Here is a 15,114-nt window from a genome sequence, read left to right on the forward strand (position 1 = left end):
AAAAAAAATCTTAGGTGGCACAACTTACCAATTCTCTTCTGTATTCATCCTTCTCTTTTACTAGTCTGTTGTATAAATGATTATAAAGCTGTGACTTGATAAAAACCCCAATGGGAGAACTGAGGATTTTAGTACCTCTTCCATAGTACTTTCAATTTTAAAATAATATGCTAGGCAAGTTGCAGGGGATACTATGCACAGATATATTTTTATATTGATATAAAGCTTCATGATATATAAGTTGAGTTTCAGAGCAACAAGAGAAGCAACTGCTAAGAATTAGACAAAGCTTGTATTTACCGTATTTTATTTCTTCATTATAAATCTATTGCCATTTTCTTGATCCTTACAGTACAATCCATCCTATATAAAACATTGTGTTCCACTGAGCAACTGTTTTCTGGGACTATTCTAAAGACAGGCATTGTGCAGATTACTAGGAGATCACAGGAACAGCTATTGTATTTTAGCAAATAGTATGTGCTTAGCTCTTTGAGAAATTATGTCATTAATTCTTCATCACAGTTCTATAATACTGAAAACAGGTAACATTAATTCAGTGTTGATGTGTTTACCATGTTCTAAATAATTTACATAGATTAATTATTTTAATTCTCACATTTTCATTATGAATAATTGCTTTATTACCATGTTTGTTTTACAGATAAGGAAATTTAGGTACAAATAAACTAATGAGCCCAAGATTTGAACTCAGTAGTAGGAATCCAGAGCATATTACCCCATATTATCTTTATCTCGCAAATGCAGAATCTGATTCCCAAAAGCCAACTTTTCAAAGATCTTATGGGCTCCCAAGTTTGATTTGTTTGGATCTGAAGCTAATCCTTTTAACCATTGGTTCTTAACATCAACCTGCCCCTACCATGCTTCACAGGAATTTCCAAGAGGAGGTGGGAACAAACAACTATAATAACGCTATGCGGGTTGTGATATGGGCAAAATAAAGCCATAAGACAATAACTGTGGGAGTGCTGAGCAAGTAGTGATTAAATGTAATGATGGCATCAGAAATTGCATTGCAGAAAGTGGCATTTGGACCAGGTCTTGAAAGATGAACAGAATTTCACTTGGTTCAAAAGGAATGCTTGAGAGCAGACAAAGGGAGTAGAAAAGTACATGAGACATGAAATCCGGGAGCTTATTTTCCAAGGTGATACATTGAATGCTCATTTATATTTCCTTCTTTATTACTGATAATCCCACTTGAAAGTAAATTAAAGCTCTAGAAATCCTCTTGCAATATTTTACAACTATTGCCTGGATATTAGGAACTTGTTTTAAAATTGCAAATGAAAGCTGACTTTAGACATTGCCTTATTCTTAGAAAATTGTGTTTATATATTGTGAAGAATAGAATCTTACTGCCAGTGGGGCTGGGTTTGATGAACTTGGAGGAGACTTAGGCCATTCTGCTTTTGCAGGTATGCTGTGCCCCTGGCGGTTGCCTACCTGTGTGAAGTTTGCATACCCAAGATTCTCCTCAGAGAGTCCTCTTTATTCTGTCTCAATTTTGACAACAGCAGATAACTGGCAATATATTTGAGGAGCTATTTGTCAGAACAACCATTTACCAGCAACACCAAAATATAGACAATTAAATGTATTTGTGTTTTGGACTGAAATTGAACCTGAGTAGGTAGCAATATAGCTCACCTATGAACAATTGGTGGTCTGAAGCCAGCTTGCTAGTATTTGAATCCTATCTTTGTGATTACCTGGCCCAATTAGACTTAGAAAAATTGTTTTCTATCTGTAAAATGGAAAAGGTATAATTATCTACTTAAATGAGTACATAGACCTAATTCACTTAAACATACACCAAGTGGTGAGTTAACCCTTGTTAGTAAACTACCATGGCACTGCCTTTTTGTGTGATGATTGCCGTCACTTATTGAACACCTTCTATCTTTCATTTTCTCCCTGCTCCTAACAATGGACCAAACAGATGCTTCTCACTATTTGTATTTCACAGGCAAGTTCTGTCACCTGCCTAAGAGCACATGGCAAGTTTGTGTAGAAATCTAGATTTTTGACTTCACATGCTCTGCTCTTCGTGGTTAACCATTAAAAATATAGGAATGGAGAAAAGATGCGCAACACAAAATTTCCCCAGCGCTCCATCGTGTTTTTGTACTGCTGAAATTATTAGTGATGCGTTCAAAGAGGAGAAAATGGACTTGCTAGAGCTTCTTAACAGGTCTGTCGTGTGTTGGTGGTTTCGGCCCAAGATTTCATGTGTTTTGCAATTGGACTGGGACCTTTTTGCTGACATGGGTCTAAATTCTAGGTTGGTACCCTGTGCAGATGTTGAGATACATGCCATCAGTTAATAAATGAGAAATACATGAGAAATCAAACTTGCCTCTTACTTCTTTTGCCATGACTGTATCATTTAACTGAATTGTGTTGCCATAAAATGTATCTCCTCTTCTTGTCTGATTTCTTTCTGAGAAATATATTATAGAAGCTTTCAGTTAGGAATGTCCTTGACCAAATTTAACTGCAGGCTTAAATTGATTGCTCCACAAGGGTTAAGCAAATGATTTCTTAGGTTTCTTTTTCTTCCCAAAATGTTCACTGCCTACGTTTTCTATTTGTGCCTTTCATTCATGACCAACATACCCTATGTATTTTATTTCCCTTTCCTATTTACTTTCTTTCTCCCATTTTCTAATACTCAGAGTGCTGTTCCGTGCAGCAACTTGACCTTTCAGTAGCCGTTCCTACTATCTTGGGGCTGTAATCACTGGGTGCTTTAACTTTGTGTAAAACTGAAATCCACAGAGTATGTAAGGAGAAACATCCCCGATGCTTTTGTCTGTGTGGTTGACATTTGTCAGTCAGCTTTTTTGTTAAGCAGATGGCAGATGGCATACAAGTGAATCCTGGGCCAACGGGGGACCAAGCTGTGGGAAAGAGAAGAGATCCAGCAGAGTGGAAGGGAAGATAAAAGCAAACTCCCCGTACATCTCGTGTACAAAACATTCTTTTCCCAGATGTGTCTTATTTGAGCTTTGACATTTGGCATTGGCTAAGGTGATGCTGCCCTGATTTTTCAGTGGAAGGAACAGAGTCTCAGGAGAAATGATCTCTTGCAGTCAGAGGTCTGGTAGAAAATCCAAAGCCTTCAGGTGTCCTGTGCTTGTCATCCCTGGTGCCTATACCAAGGACAGAGAGATTGTTCACAGCTGTTATCTACAGTGATAAGACAGCAGATGTCACTTTGAACAAACAAGGTTTTCCCATGTCAAACCGTGTTCAAATTCAGAATGTCAGGTTTCTCCCAATACAAAACTTGAACATCTCACTGAGCTATTTCAAGGCCTGGCGATCAGCCTTTGTTTTGCAGATTTATAGCACTTGTCTTCACATTTTCACATTTCCTAGTCCCATTTTCAACTGGTTACTGACTATCTCCCTATATTGTCAGGGAAGTAGTTTAAGAAGGCAGAAGCTGACTTTTTGAACCCCATTGTCCCTCAAAACATTTTATTCCCCCATGATGCCCATCTCATAAAATACACTACTATCTGCATTTCTATACCCTAATTCCTTCTTGATTCTTTTTTCACAAGCTCACATCATATATATCATCGAGCCCTACAGTTTCTGTATTGAAAATATGTTCTGAGTTTGACCAATTCTCTCCATGGCCTCTACTGTCCTTTGATTCCAAGCCACAGGGGTCTCTCACTGGGGCTAGATGAGAGAGTCCCTCAGACATCTAGTTACTGTATAGTTCCTTCCCGACAGAAGAACCGGACAAAACAATTTTGAAAATGTAAAGTGGTTTCTTTACCCTCCTAGTTAAAACCCTCTAATGTCCTCCCTTCACCTGCACTAAATGAAATATCTTACCACATCCTACATGAGTCCTAAACAGCAGACCTTTCTCACCCTACCTTTTGCTGACCTAGCTCACTCTGCATCAGCTACTCTGGTCTCCTTTCTGCTTCTCAAAAAGGCTACACAGTTGATTGTGGCATTTATTATCGTCTCTCAGCTTGATCACAGCTCAGATGTCACCTCATCAGAGAAGTTTCTCCTGATCCACCACCTCCCAACACTGAATTTTTGCGCCCTAGTTAGAATTCTTACTAAATTCTTTGTCCCATTAGACTGTAAGGACCGTAAAGTAGAAAATGCCCTTTCTTTTTTTTTTTTTTTTTTCCACTGTGAAGCTGTCACCTAGAGTCATGCAGGGCACATTTTAGTATTTCATCTCATTTCACAATGAGATGCATGAACCTCATTGCTTTATCTTCATGTATTTCTTCATAAGATTAATATACATACTTAGGTATGCTCTTTTAAAAAAAGGTTAATTTATTTGAAAGGTAGAGTTATGGAGAGGTAGAGGGAGGGAGAGAGAGAGAGGGTGAGAGAGATGGAGAGGGAGAGAGAGAAGAGAGAAAAAAAATATCTTCCATCTCCTGGTTCACTCCCCAGATGGCCGCAATGGCTGGAGCTGCACCGGTCTGAAGCCAGGAGCCAGGAGCCTCTTCTGGATGTCCCACATGAGTTCAGGGGCCCAAGCACTTGAGCCATCTTCTACTGCTTTCCCAGGCCATAGCAGAGAGCTGGATTGAAGTAGAGCAGCTGAGACTCGAACCAACACCTATATAGGATGCCAGCACTGAAGGCAGTGGCTTTACCCACTATGTCACTGTGCCAGCCCCTAGATATGCTCTTAAAATACTTTGAGATTTTTTTCTAAAACAATTTTTGGTAACATGCAATTCATTTTATAATTTTAAATAAATAAAATTATTTAACTTCATATTTCATTGTTCACAGAATAAATGTAGGAGGGAGAGAGTCTTAATAGCCTTGGGGCTCTTCTAGAGAGACCTAACCAGAAGGATCAGTTAAAGGCTAAGCTGAATAAGTTGACTCCTGTAACTAGACTGTATATCTGATGTATAGAATTACCTGTGTTAAGGGGCCGGTGCTGTGGCTCACTTGGGTAATCCTCTGCCTGCAGCGCCGGCATCCCATATGGGCGCCGGGTTCTGGTCCCGGTTGCTCCTCTTCCAGTCCAGCTCTCTGCTGTGGCCCAGGAGTGCAGTGGAGGATGGCCCAAGCACTTGGGCCCCTGTACCTGCATGGGAGACCGGGAGGAAGCACCTGGCTCCTGGCTTCGGATCGGCGTAGCTCTGGCCATAGCGGCCATTGGAGGGGTGAACCAATGGAAGGAAGACCTTTCTTTCTGTCTGTCTCTCACTATCTATATCTCTACCTGTCAAATAAATTAAAAAAGAATTGCCTATGTTAAAATTTGATGTACAAAATTCTTCACAAAGTAACACTGAGATCCCTATACCTTGTCAGAATCAGCAAGCATGTGATTTCGTACAGAAATTTACAAATAACACCAAGCAGAAAAATAGATGGCTAAAATAATAAACTGGTGTCAGGAGTTCTGCACATCCATTTTGCCCGGACTGAAAGAAGGCATGGGCTCAGCTGCCTGCCTTAGAGCCTTTGGATTCTGACTGCCCCTGGCTACCTACATAAGCCTAAAAAATTCAGTGCTACTGGGTTATGTTTCATATTAAATGAAAGAGTATACCTAAGGCACTTAGAATGATGGGAGGAATATAAATGATCACTTAATGAAGTTGTTCAACTTGGTTGTGTCAATTCCATACTGTCTCCTGCTATGCTCATTCCTTACCTATAAATGATGGTTAATTTCTATTTCACAGGCTATTTGAGCTAGTATATGTGAAAATGAGAAGTATATTAATACATTATTAGGAATTGAATAAATCTTTTCTGCACACATTGTACTTAACTGAATCTTCACAAGCACTCAGTGGGAATACAAATAATTATTATCCTAATTTCCAGATGAGGATATTGAGACTTAACAAATCCAAAGCCACACAATCAGGACTAGACTGTACGGGCCTCAACTTTTGGCTATTCACAATACAGAGCAAGTGAGAATGCCAAAATGGCCTTCAAACCAAAGATGCCTCACGTTCTTGTCTTACCTAACCTACCATGCATCCTGGGAGAGCCAAGAAGTTTATTATTTTTGATTTTTTAAGATTTCTTTATTTATTTGAAAGAGTTATAGAGGGAGGGAGAGAGAGAAGAAAAAAACTCTTCCATCTGATGGTTCACTCCCCAAATGACCGCAAAAACCAGGGCTGGGCCAGGCCAAAGCCAGGAGCCAGGAGCTTCATCCGTGTCTCCATATGGAGGGCAGGGGTCCAGGAATTTGGGACGTCTGCCGCTGCTTCCCAGAAAGCATTATCAGGGAGTTGGGTAGAAAGTGGAGTAGCTCAGACTTGGCATTGCAGGCAGCTGCTTGTCCCTAACTACTGTGCCAAAGCACTGGCCCTTCTTATTTTTAATTTAATTTTGGCAGTGTACATTACTTCTCCTTTGTTCTGTAAATTCTTGTGTACCCAAGGCTTTGAAGCATTGACATTCAGTTAGTAGGACCCTCTGCTGAGCTTTAGGTATGTATCTAGTATTGTGGGAAAAATACTCTTAGTTTCCATCCATTGCTGTTTCTCTCAGAAGCCCTCCTCTCGGTTTTAGGGTGTCTGATATAGGTTATTTCCATCAAACCTTGAACTGGTGAATTTTCCTCTCAATAATTCAACCCTTTCTTTCCTCAAAGAAGCTCACATTTGCTTTCTCACTTGAAGACTTCTCCCCCTCCTCCTCCTCTTCCTCCCCCTCTTCCTCCTCCTCTTCCTCCTCGTTCACGGTCTCACATTCTAGATCACTAGTCATTTTTAGCTTTCGCTTACCTGGTTGAACCTTGTTTTTTTTTTTTCCTGTGAGTCAACCATCTTATGACAGAAAAATTGACACCCTCAGAGCCCCATTGTTCAACAGAAAAGTACTAAGATTTTCTTTTGCCTACAAAATAGCACATATGATTGAAGATCCTAACAAAATGGGAAGTTATCATCTTCAGGCTCTTCAAAACTTGTCCTCCCCCAAATGATCTAGATGGAGACAATAAAATGAGAGGCTAATTATCCCCCTAAAATCATCGTTTTTTCTCCATTCTTCCCTTTCCCTTTATTTCTTAATCTTTTTGTATGTCTTCGATTTAATATTTTAATCACAATTGTAAAATATTTGGCATTAGAGTGACAGCAATTTCATGAAACTGTTAACTTTTGCATAGCTACTAAGCCCAATGCTTTGAGAGGAAAAAAATTTACTGATTTTTTTTCTTCCTTAACTTAAGCACTACTCCTAAAATTCAAGCCCTGGGTATAATGTATACAATGCAATTCATCTAAAATGTTTTGGGCTGGGAAACCACAGCTGAGCACTGCCTGATTCAGGTTTTGGTGAGGCCCAGTCTGTGAGTCAGCATGGGGTATGTACTGTAATCCGGGTTCAACAGCTGCTTCCCAGACTGCTTGCTACTTCCTGCCCCAGCAGAAGGACCTCAGATTTATCCAGAGACTGCCAAACCCTCAAGGCAGATTCTAGGCTCAGACTCCCAAATACCTCCTAGATGATTTGCATCCTCCGTGGGAGACCTGTAACCTGGAGGAAACTCCTCTCCACCTACGGCCTTTGGTGACTGAAGCCCTGGCTTTCCTAGTTCCTTTCCTGCACCAGCCACACTGGTCTCATGTTGGCTCACAGAAGAACAGGGGAGTCGCCCCTCCTCAATTACCCATGTGTGTGGATAGGTCCACCAGGAGACCTTATGCGGGTCCTGAATGGGACTCCTATTTCCTCCCACGTCAGTGGTAATTCTCCTGGAAGAGCCTTGTGGTCTTGGCTCCAGGAGGAGGCATTGTAAGGCTTAATTAAGGTTGACGATGTCTTTCTTCTTCCTTGTCTTTGATCCTCAGACTCCAGTGCCAACACTACAGATTTGCAGTCAGTGACTCACCGTATTTCTTTTAGTATTCAACAACCTGCTTCCCTTCTTGGAATAACATTTTCATCCTTTCTTAAGCAGCACATATGTTCCCGCTGAAAAGAGCAGCAGAAAGCTGCAAGCACTGGTTGTTTCAAAGGGGAGTGTGGATTTGGAGCATGCACAAAAACAGCCAAGTCTGCAGGCATCATCGGGTAATGCCAGGCCAGTTTGGGGTTTACGGCTCATAGCGCGGGATACCAAAATCAACAGAGATGCGGGCACAGACTTTTTTTTTAATTCAATTGCTTGAGGAGGGAGTCTCAGCAACGAGGTAATATTCATGAAAACAAGACAAAATAGGATTTTTCTGAGGACTGACGGGAGAGAAGCTGAGGGAGCAGGGGACATACTCAAGAATAGGAGTCTTCTGGTACTGACAACAGTGATTTGAACAAAATGTGTCCTTTTCGTATGCAAATAAGCTGTCTGCTGTACAGCTGGCATCTTCTGGGCTCCTCAGCACAGATCATCGAAGATCATTTCCCGAGAGCACCCTTGTTCAGGCAGAGGTCGCGTTTCTCTCCTTCCTCCTCCAGATTCCTCCATGATACTTACATTGAGAACAGTTTCTGGATGGGAAGTTTGTTTCAGTATCAATATTGTTCCCACTACAGCAGTACATTTCATCTTCTTACACATTTTTATTTTTCCTTTTAAAAGACTAACATGTTTTAGCTGGCGCCGTGGCTCAATAGGCTAATCCTCCACCTTGCGGCGCTGGCACACCGGGTTCTAGTCCCGGTCGGGGCGCCGGATTCTGTCCCGGTTGCCCCTCTTCCAGGCCAGCTCACTGCTGTGGCCCGGGAGGGCAGTGGAGGATGGCCCAGGTGCTTGGGCCCTGCACCCCATGGGAGACCAGGAAAAGCACCTGGATCCTGGTTCCTGCCATCGGATCAGCGCGGTGCGCCAGCTGCAGCGGCGACCATTGGAAGGTGAACCAACGGCAAAGGAAGACCTTTCTCTCTCTGTCTCCTCTCTCTGTCTCTCTCTCTCACTGTCCACTCTGCCTATCAAAAATAAAAAATAATAAAAAAAAAGACTAACATGTTTTTATTTAATACACACAAAGACCCACATAAAATAAGCTGGCATATTTTTATATGGTTCTGTTATAGGAAAAGTTTACAAATTTTATTTCATACCCTGTTCCCCAACATTCTGAGTCCAGCTCTTACATCAAGGAAATCAGTTTAATTTATAAGTGAATCAATTGTGATGAAATTTAGGAACAGCAGTGTTCAAATCTCTATTCAGCAAGATTTTTAAAACAGCATTTCTATAACAAAACCTCTTACATTCCCCCTTGCAAATTATTACCTATATTCTTCAAGAACTCTGTCATCTGTTTCCTCCCTATGGCATAAGCCTCATCTTTTCCTCAGGGTTTGTTTGAATTCTATTATCAGAGTGCTGAGAGTTTTAAAATTCTTCTTACGACCTAAATCATCATTGAATATGCAGAGGGCCAGGCCTAGCAGAATGTTACTGAGAAACAGTAACTTCTGAACCCTGAAGTAAAAAGGCAGTCTCCAACCTCAAACCGTGCTCCGTAATCTACAAATATTGACTCGCAAGTCAGTAGAAGTATGGATGTGGAGTGAATGAAACTATAAGGCAAAGGTAGGTGTATCGCTCTGAATGTGAACTAACGTAAGCAAAGTGTCTACGCACAGTGCCGCCTGGCACCTAGGAAGTGTTTAGTAAGTTAGGCTTCCAACCCCCAATTCCACTTTCTCTGCGTGTTTCATACATTATCTTAAGTGAAAACAAACTTAAAATAGGTATGTTACCATTTTGGGTGCAGGATAGGAGCAAAAGATATTATTTCAATATGCCTAAGGGAATCTTGCTTTAGGGTGGCTTATTTGTCCTTTCATTTAATGTGTGTCTCTTTGTAGTGTGTGTGTTGACACCTTGAGTTGATTTACTGCCAACCCTAAACATTGCTTTCCTAAAAACTGCTTTTCTTTCCTTTACTCATTAGAAACCTAAGATTAATGTGATTGTTAGAAGTTATGTGAGTGCTATAGTTCTTGGTCAGAAAGGCCCTGTTTTGAATTTGAAACATTAAATTTTCAGTCACATGACTTAAAAGACAAAAGGAAAAAAGAAAATTTTCTAAATTTTCTTATGATTTTTTCACATAAACTTTTATACAGTTTTTTTTTTCCAACAAATATTGCTTATGTTGGTGGCTGTGTGAATGGTTTGTGTACTCTTTAGAGACATATGGGTTAATTAAATCTCCCACACAACAGTTATGGGGGAAATAGTACATATTTCTTTTATTTCTATAAAGATTTTAAAAATGGTTAGTTAATTGAGAGAGAAGCTGTGGTTTTTTAAGAGCAATGTATTCTTGAACTTGGAGTTCCAGATTTTATAAATACTCTTATGAGGCTACTTCAAAGACTTTGTGGGAAAAAAAACCTTAAAAGAAGTTCATTTTTATTCAAAGTTTTTCCAATATTTGAATTCTCATAGATTTTAATATATACATTATATATTGTATATCTATAATGTATATGTAATAATTGCATATATAATGTATATAAAATTTACATTTTCATGAACTTTTTAAAGATCCCTCATATGTGAGCAGTGACTTCTATGAGTTTGTTGTTTAGTTATAACGAAAGGTAGGATAGAGAAGAAATTTGATAGAGAAGAGAATGAGAAGGGACGATGCCAATTGAGAAAAATTATAGAAAGCAGACTTTCTCAATTGAAAATAAGCCAAAATGAACAGCAAAGACGAAAAGCCACACTTGAGAAATTAAAGACTGCTGAATGTTTCACAGAGAATGCAGAGTAAGTACAGAGGGATATATACTAATGACCATAAATCAACACATCATGATGATGAGCCACACTCGTTTGAGCAAATATTGAAAAGTGAATGCAAGGATTAGGCATTTAGCTGAGTCGTTAGGATGCCTGCCTCTGATATCAGAGTACTGGGGTTCCGTATCCAGCTCCTGACTCCAGTAGAAACTAGGATTGATCCCAGGAAGCAGCAGGTGATGGTTCAAAAAGTTGAGTTTCCACCACCTGCATGAGACACCTAGATTGAATTCCAGACTCGGACTGTTGCCTTCTGCCTTGTCCAGTCCCAGCTGTTGCCAGCAGAGAGTGAAGGAGAGCATGGCAGACCTTCTCTCTCTGCTTTTCAAATAAACATTCAAAGGATTTTTTTTTTTGCAAAGTGAACAGGGTATTTCTTACTGTTTATGCAATTCTCATTGCGTGGATATTAGTGTGAGGCAGGAACACTGTACATTCTGCTGTTTTTCTATACATGGTTGGATTATCACAGACTGCAATATACTGGTCACTAGGCATATTATCTTCTGAATCTTCTCAGGGAGTCTGAACTTAGAGGTTGCCATCCTAGTCTTCAGAAAATTGCTGCCTTTTAAAAATTCCTGTGGGGAAGGAGGAATAAAAAACAGAAAAGCAGAGGAAGCTATAAATAGACAAGCATATTATACTAGCAAAGTAATTAGGGAGAGGTGCTATTAGGCTTTTAAGTGTTCCATATATCTTTCAGTATATGATGTAAATTGATTTACTCTGAATGTAATCACTGATATAGAATGGTAACAGTGAAACCATATAATGGAGTCCATTAATTTATTAGACTGGAAATATAACCAAAATTGGCTTATCAGTTGATTAGTGGAATCTAATTTTCTGGAGTACAAGGAGGAAGAATATATATGGGACGTTTTTGAGAAACTTGACCAGACATTAAAAATTTGAGAAGTGAATTAAACACTGTACTCTAGGCTGCAAAACCTTGCACACATCCTCAGGGAAGTGGCTGATGCTCTTAGTAGTGGTGGTAAGATGAAAACAGTGCTTCTGAGGGAGGCTGGAACCAGATGGTTATTCCCCTGAAACCCTGTTTGTAGAAGGCCCCTTTTCTAATCTAGAATGTTCCCTGTGCTTTGACCATGGCCACTTTCGGTCTTAATGGGCATGGATTTTTATCTTTATTTTCCCTAAGAAGAGTCTATAGAGCATGCAGGAGGCAAGCTTTGATCAACCTGTAGGGTGAGTTGACCATTGACACATGGACAGATCCTAAAGTCAGGCCACAGTGGGTCTTCATTTCTCTATGAATTTGCGTAGAGAACTTCTCTTTTGACATAGCGCAGGTTTTCCACCACCTAAGCCCCTCTCCTGAGGTGTAGTAATTCTGTATATTTTTTATCATTATACTCTGAAGATTCCTTTCTAATGGATTGAGAACCACCTAGATGTTCTACACGTCTAAGTGAGAGTGTTTGAAGACATCTTGTTTACCACCACCTTCGTGTTGCTAATGACTGTATCAAGGTTGACAAGAAAAATAACCACTCATACTTTTTTCATTTTTTTCTGAGGATAAGTGTAAAATTAGAGTTGTTTTTAAAAATACTTTTATTGCTGTTTTTATCCATTTTTAGTAAAAAAAATTGCTAATTTAGTGGAGGTAAACACATGTGAATCCAAATTTATAAGCATTGTATCTATTTAAAAGCTTCTTGGTGATTGAGAGAATACTTTGAAATAATTCAGTACAAAAGAAAGCTATTAAAAAGGCATAAATAAATTATGAGGTAAAATTTTTTACTAACCATTTAAGTCAAACAGTGACAATTTCAAATAAACAGAAGATCTTAAAACATTATATCCTTTCAGCCTTATAAGTTTTTTCTTTATTTTTATTTCTTTTTTTTAATTTTCATTTGGAAGGCAGAGAGATCACCCTTCCATTGTTTCTCTACCCATATGCCCACAATAGGTAGAAAGGAACAGGGCCAAAGCCAGGAGCCTGGAACTCAGTCCAGGTCTTTCATGTAGATGAGAGGGCCCCAAATACTTAAGTTATCCCTGTTGCCTCCCAGGATGACTGTTAGCAGGAAGCTGGATCGGAAGTGGAGATGCTGGGGCCTGGAGCAGGCTGTCCCAAGTTGGCTGCTTAACTACTGAGCCAAACACCCAGCCTTAGTATTTACAAAATGAGGCAGGCTTAGGGGCAGCATTAAGCCACTGTCTGTGATACCAGCACCCCGTATGGGCACCAGTTCATGTCCTGGCTGCCCTACTTCCAATCCAACTCCCTGTAATATACTGGGGAAAGCAGTAGAAGATGGCCCAAGCTAACTGGGCCCTGCCACCCTTGTGAGGGACCGGATGCCACTTCTGGATTTGGCATGGCCCAGTCCTGGCTGTTCTGGCCATTTGAGGAATAAACCAGCAGATGGAAGATTCATTTATTTTCTCTCTCCCTTTCTCCCTCTCTCCTCCCCCCGACCCCCAACTCTGGCTTTCAAAAATAAAATAAATAAATGCTTAACAAAAATGAAGCAGGCCATCTATGGAGGCTACTCCTGGAATAGTTTTGAGTAATAGGCAGTAGTAATTGTGACTGGAAGACTGGTGTAACATACTTTGATTTCTGAAAACAGATTTTTCAAGATTCTCTATTGGCATTGAAATAATTCCCATGCAGATTAGATTTTACAGTGATCAAATGAGTAATACTTCCATGGAGCAGTAAAATCACTCATTTATCACCCCTCCAGTGGGATGATTTCAGCCTATTTAGATCCGTGATATTTATGGGTTTCACTTAATGAAATATATCGACTCATGTTCTAGTTTTGTATTTACAAAGAAATATTGGACTGGTAACAGTTTTTAAGGAATAAATATGAGCAGGTCAATAAAAATCATTTTGCATAATAGTAAAATCCCAAGTACTGCTAAGAGTTGATATTCATGTTAAATATTATTTTTGCATAGAAAAAGTCTTTAAGTGATCTACTTCCTTTCTCACTTTTACTGAGAAATACACAGACAGCTCAGGCAATTGAGTGAGTTGAAGGAGGGAAATTGGGGCTGCAGCTCAAGAATCCTTTCTAATATCAAGTTTGCTCCTCAACATCTATCTTGTGCACATACTGGGGGCTCTCGTGAAAAAAAGAGATGAGTGTATTCTGGTATTATTGCTGATATTGTTTTCAATGCCTGCTTTTAGATATAGAACACAGTGAAAGATAAAGTGTCATCTTTATCGTTTTTCCTTCAACAGTATTGGGGGTTCTGCAGATTGGCTTGGACAGCATATTGCCATTTAATAGAGATTTTCTGTCTTAATGGGCAGTGACACAGTCTTAGAGCTGCTGTGATGAGATGGGAAACAGCTGCTCACTTCTGGGAACTAACCACAGCCCACACTCAAATCTGATAAGAACTCAAAAAATAAGTGACTTATTTGTAACAAAGGTGTTATGTGGCTGCCCCTGCAAAAATAATGTGGGCAAATTTCATGTGTTTGAAACATAATAGCTCTACTCTTGGACTCCAAAGTCAATTCTCTGTATATCAGTAAAGAGAGAGTGTGAAAAAGAGCATGCGCACAAGAGAATTCTTCTCTGAGTAGAAATTCAAGAAAATGATGAAACACATTTATAAACATGTAGAGGAAATGATCAGAACCACCAAAGAGCAGTCAAATCTAAATCTAGCTTTGCTTTCCTTCCGGTGCCATGTTGACATTATTCAAATCTTGCATCCATCCGTATTTTTTAAAGCTAGAATCTATGGGGTGAGTAATAAAGATTCATGGAGGTGTATGTTCCAAAGAGAGATGCCACTGTCAGGATGCCAGGAGTAGATGAAGAGCCAGTGGGGCATGGTGTAAACAAGCCACTAGAGAATTCTTGCAAAGGAAATGTGAATGCTTAATATTTCTAAGCTTCTAGTTAGTGATGCAAAGCAGAAAATTCAAAGTACACTTTTGAGGAGTGAATAGTTAGCAGAACATCTCTAAAAAATTGTGGGGGTTAAAGACACTATAGCTATTATTTCTTCTACACTGCTTTTCTAAGCTCTGCTGTACCACTAAGTGACATGTGGTTTAAATAAAGGGAAAAATCCCACCCCCACCCTTACTCCACCCCTGCAAAAAAAAAAAAAAAAAATGCCAACCAGAAATAAGAGAATCCCAGAATCTGGCAAGAAATATTTTTTTTCTAGCATAAGCTTTTGGGACTAAACTACAAACAGGTCTGTTCCATCACAAAGATCCTGCTTTTTGTATATAAGCTCTACCTCTATAGAGATGATCTGTTAGCAATTGAATGGTGACAATTACATCTATAGTTTCCTGTGCTTTTCAAGCTTAGACT

General features: G+C 39.6%; 1 protein-coding gene across 12 annotated transcripts in view; it reads left to right on the forward strand.

Annotated features, from left to right (window-relative positions):
* The window catches only part of INPP4B (inositol polyphosphate-4-phosphatase type II B), a 1,031,775-nt gene that overhangs the window by 482,069 nt on the left and 534,592 nt on the right, over positions 1 to 15,114 (forward strand). The window lies entirely within an intron of this gene.

This window comes from Oryctolagus cuniculus, chromosome 8, assembly GCF_051225735.1.
Source record: "Oryctolagus cuniculus isolate XC-2025 breed Fujian yellow rabbit chromosome 8, ASM5122573v1, whole genome shotgun sequence".
Classification (NCBI taxonomy): Eukaryota; Metazoa; Chordata; class Mammalia; order Lagomorpha; family Leporidae; genus Oryctolagus; species Oryctolagus cuniculus.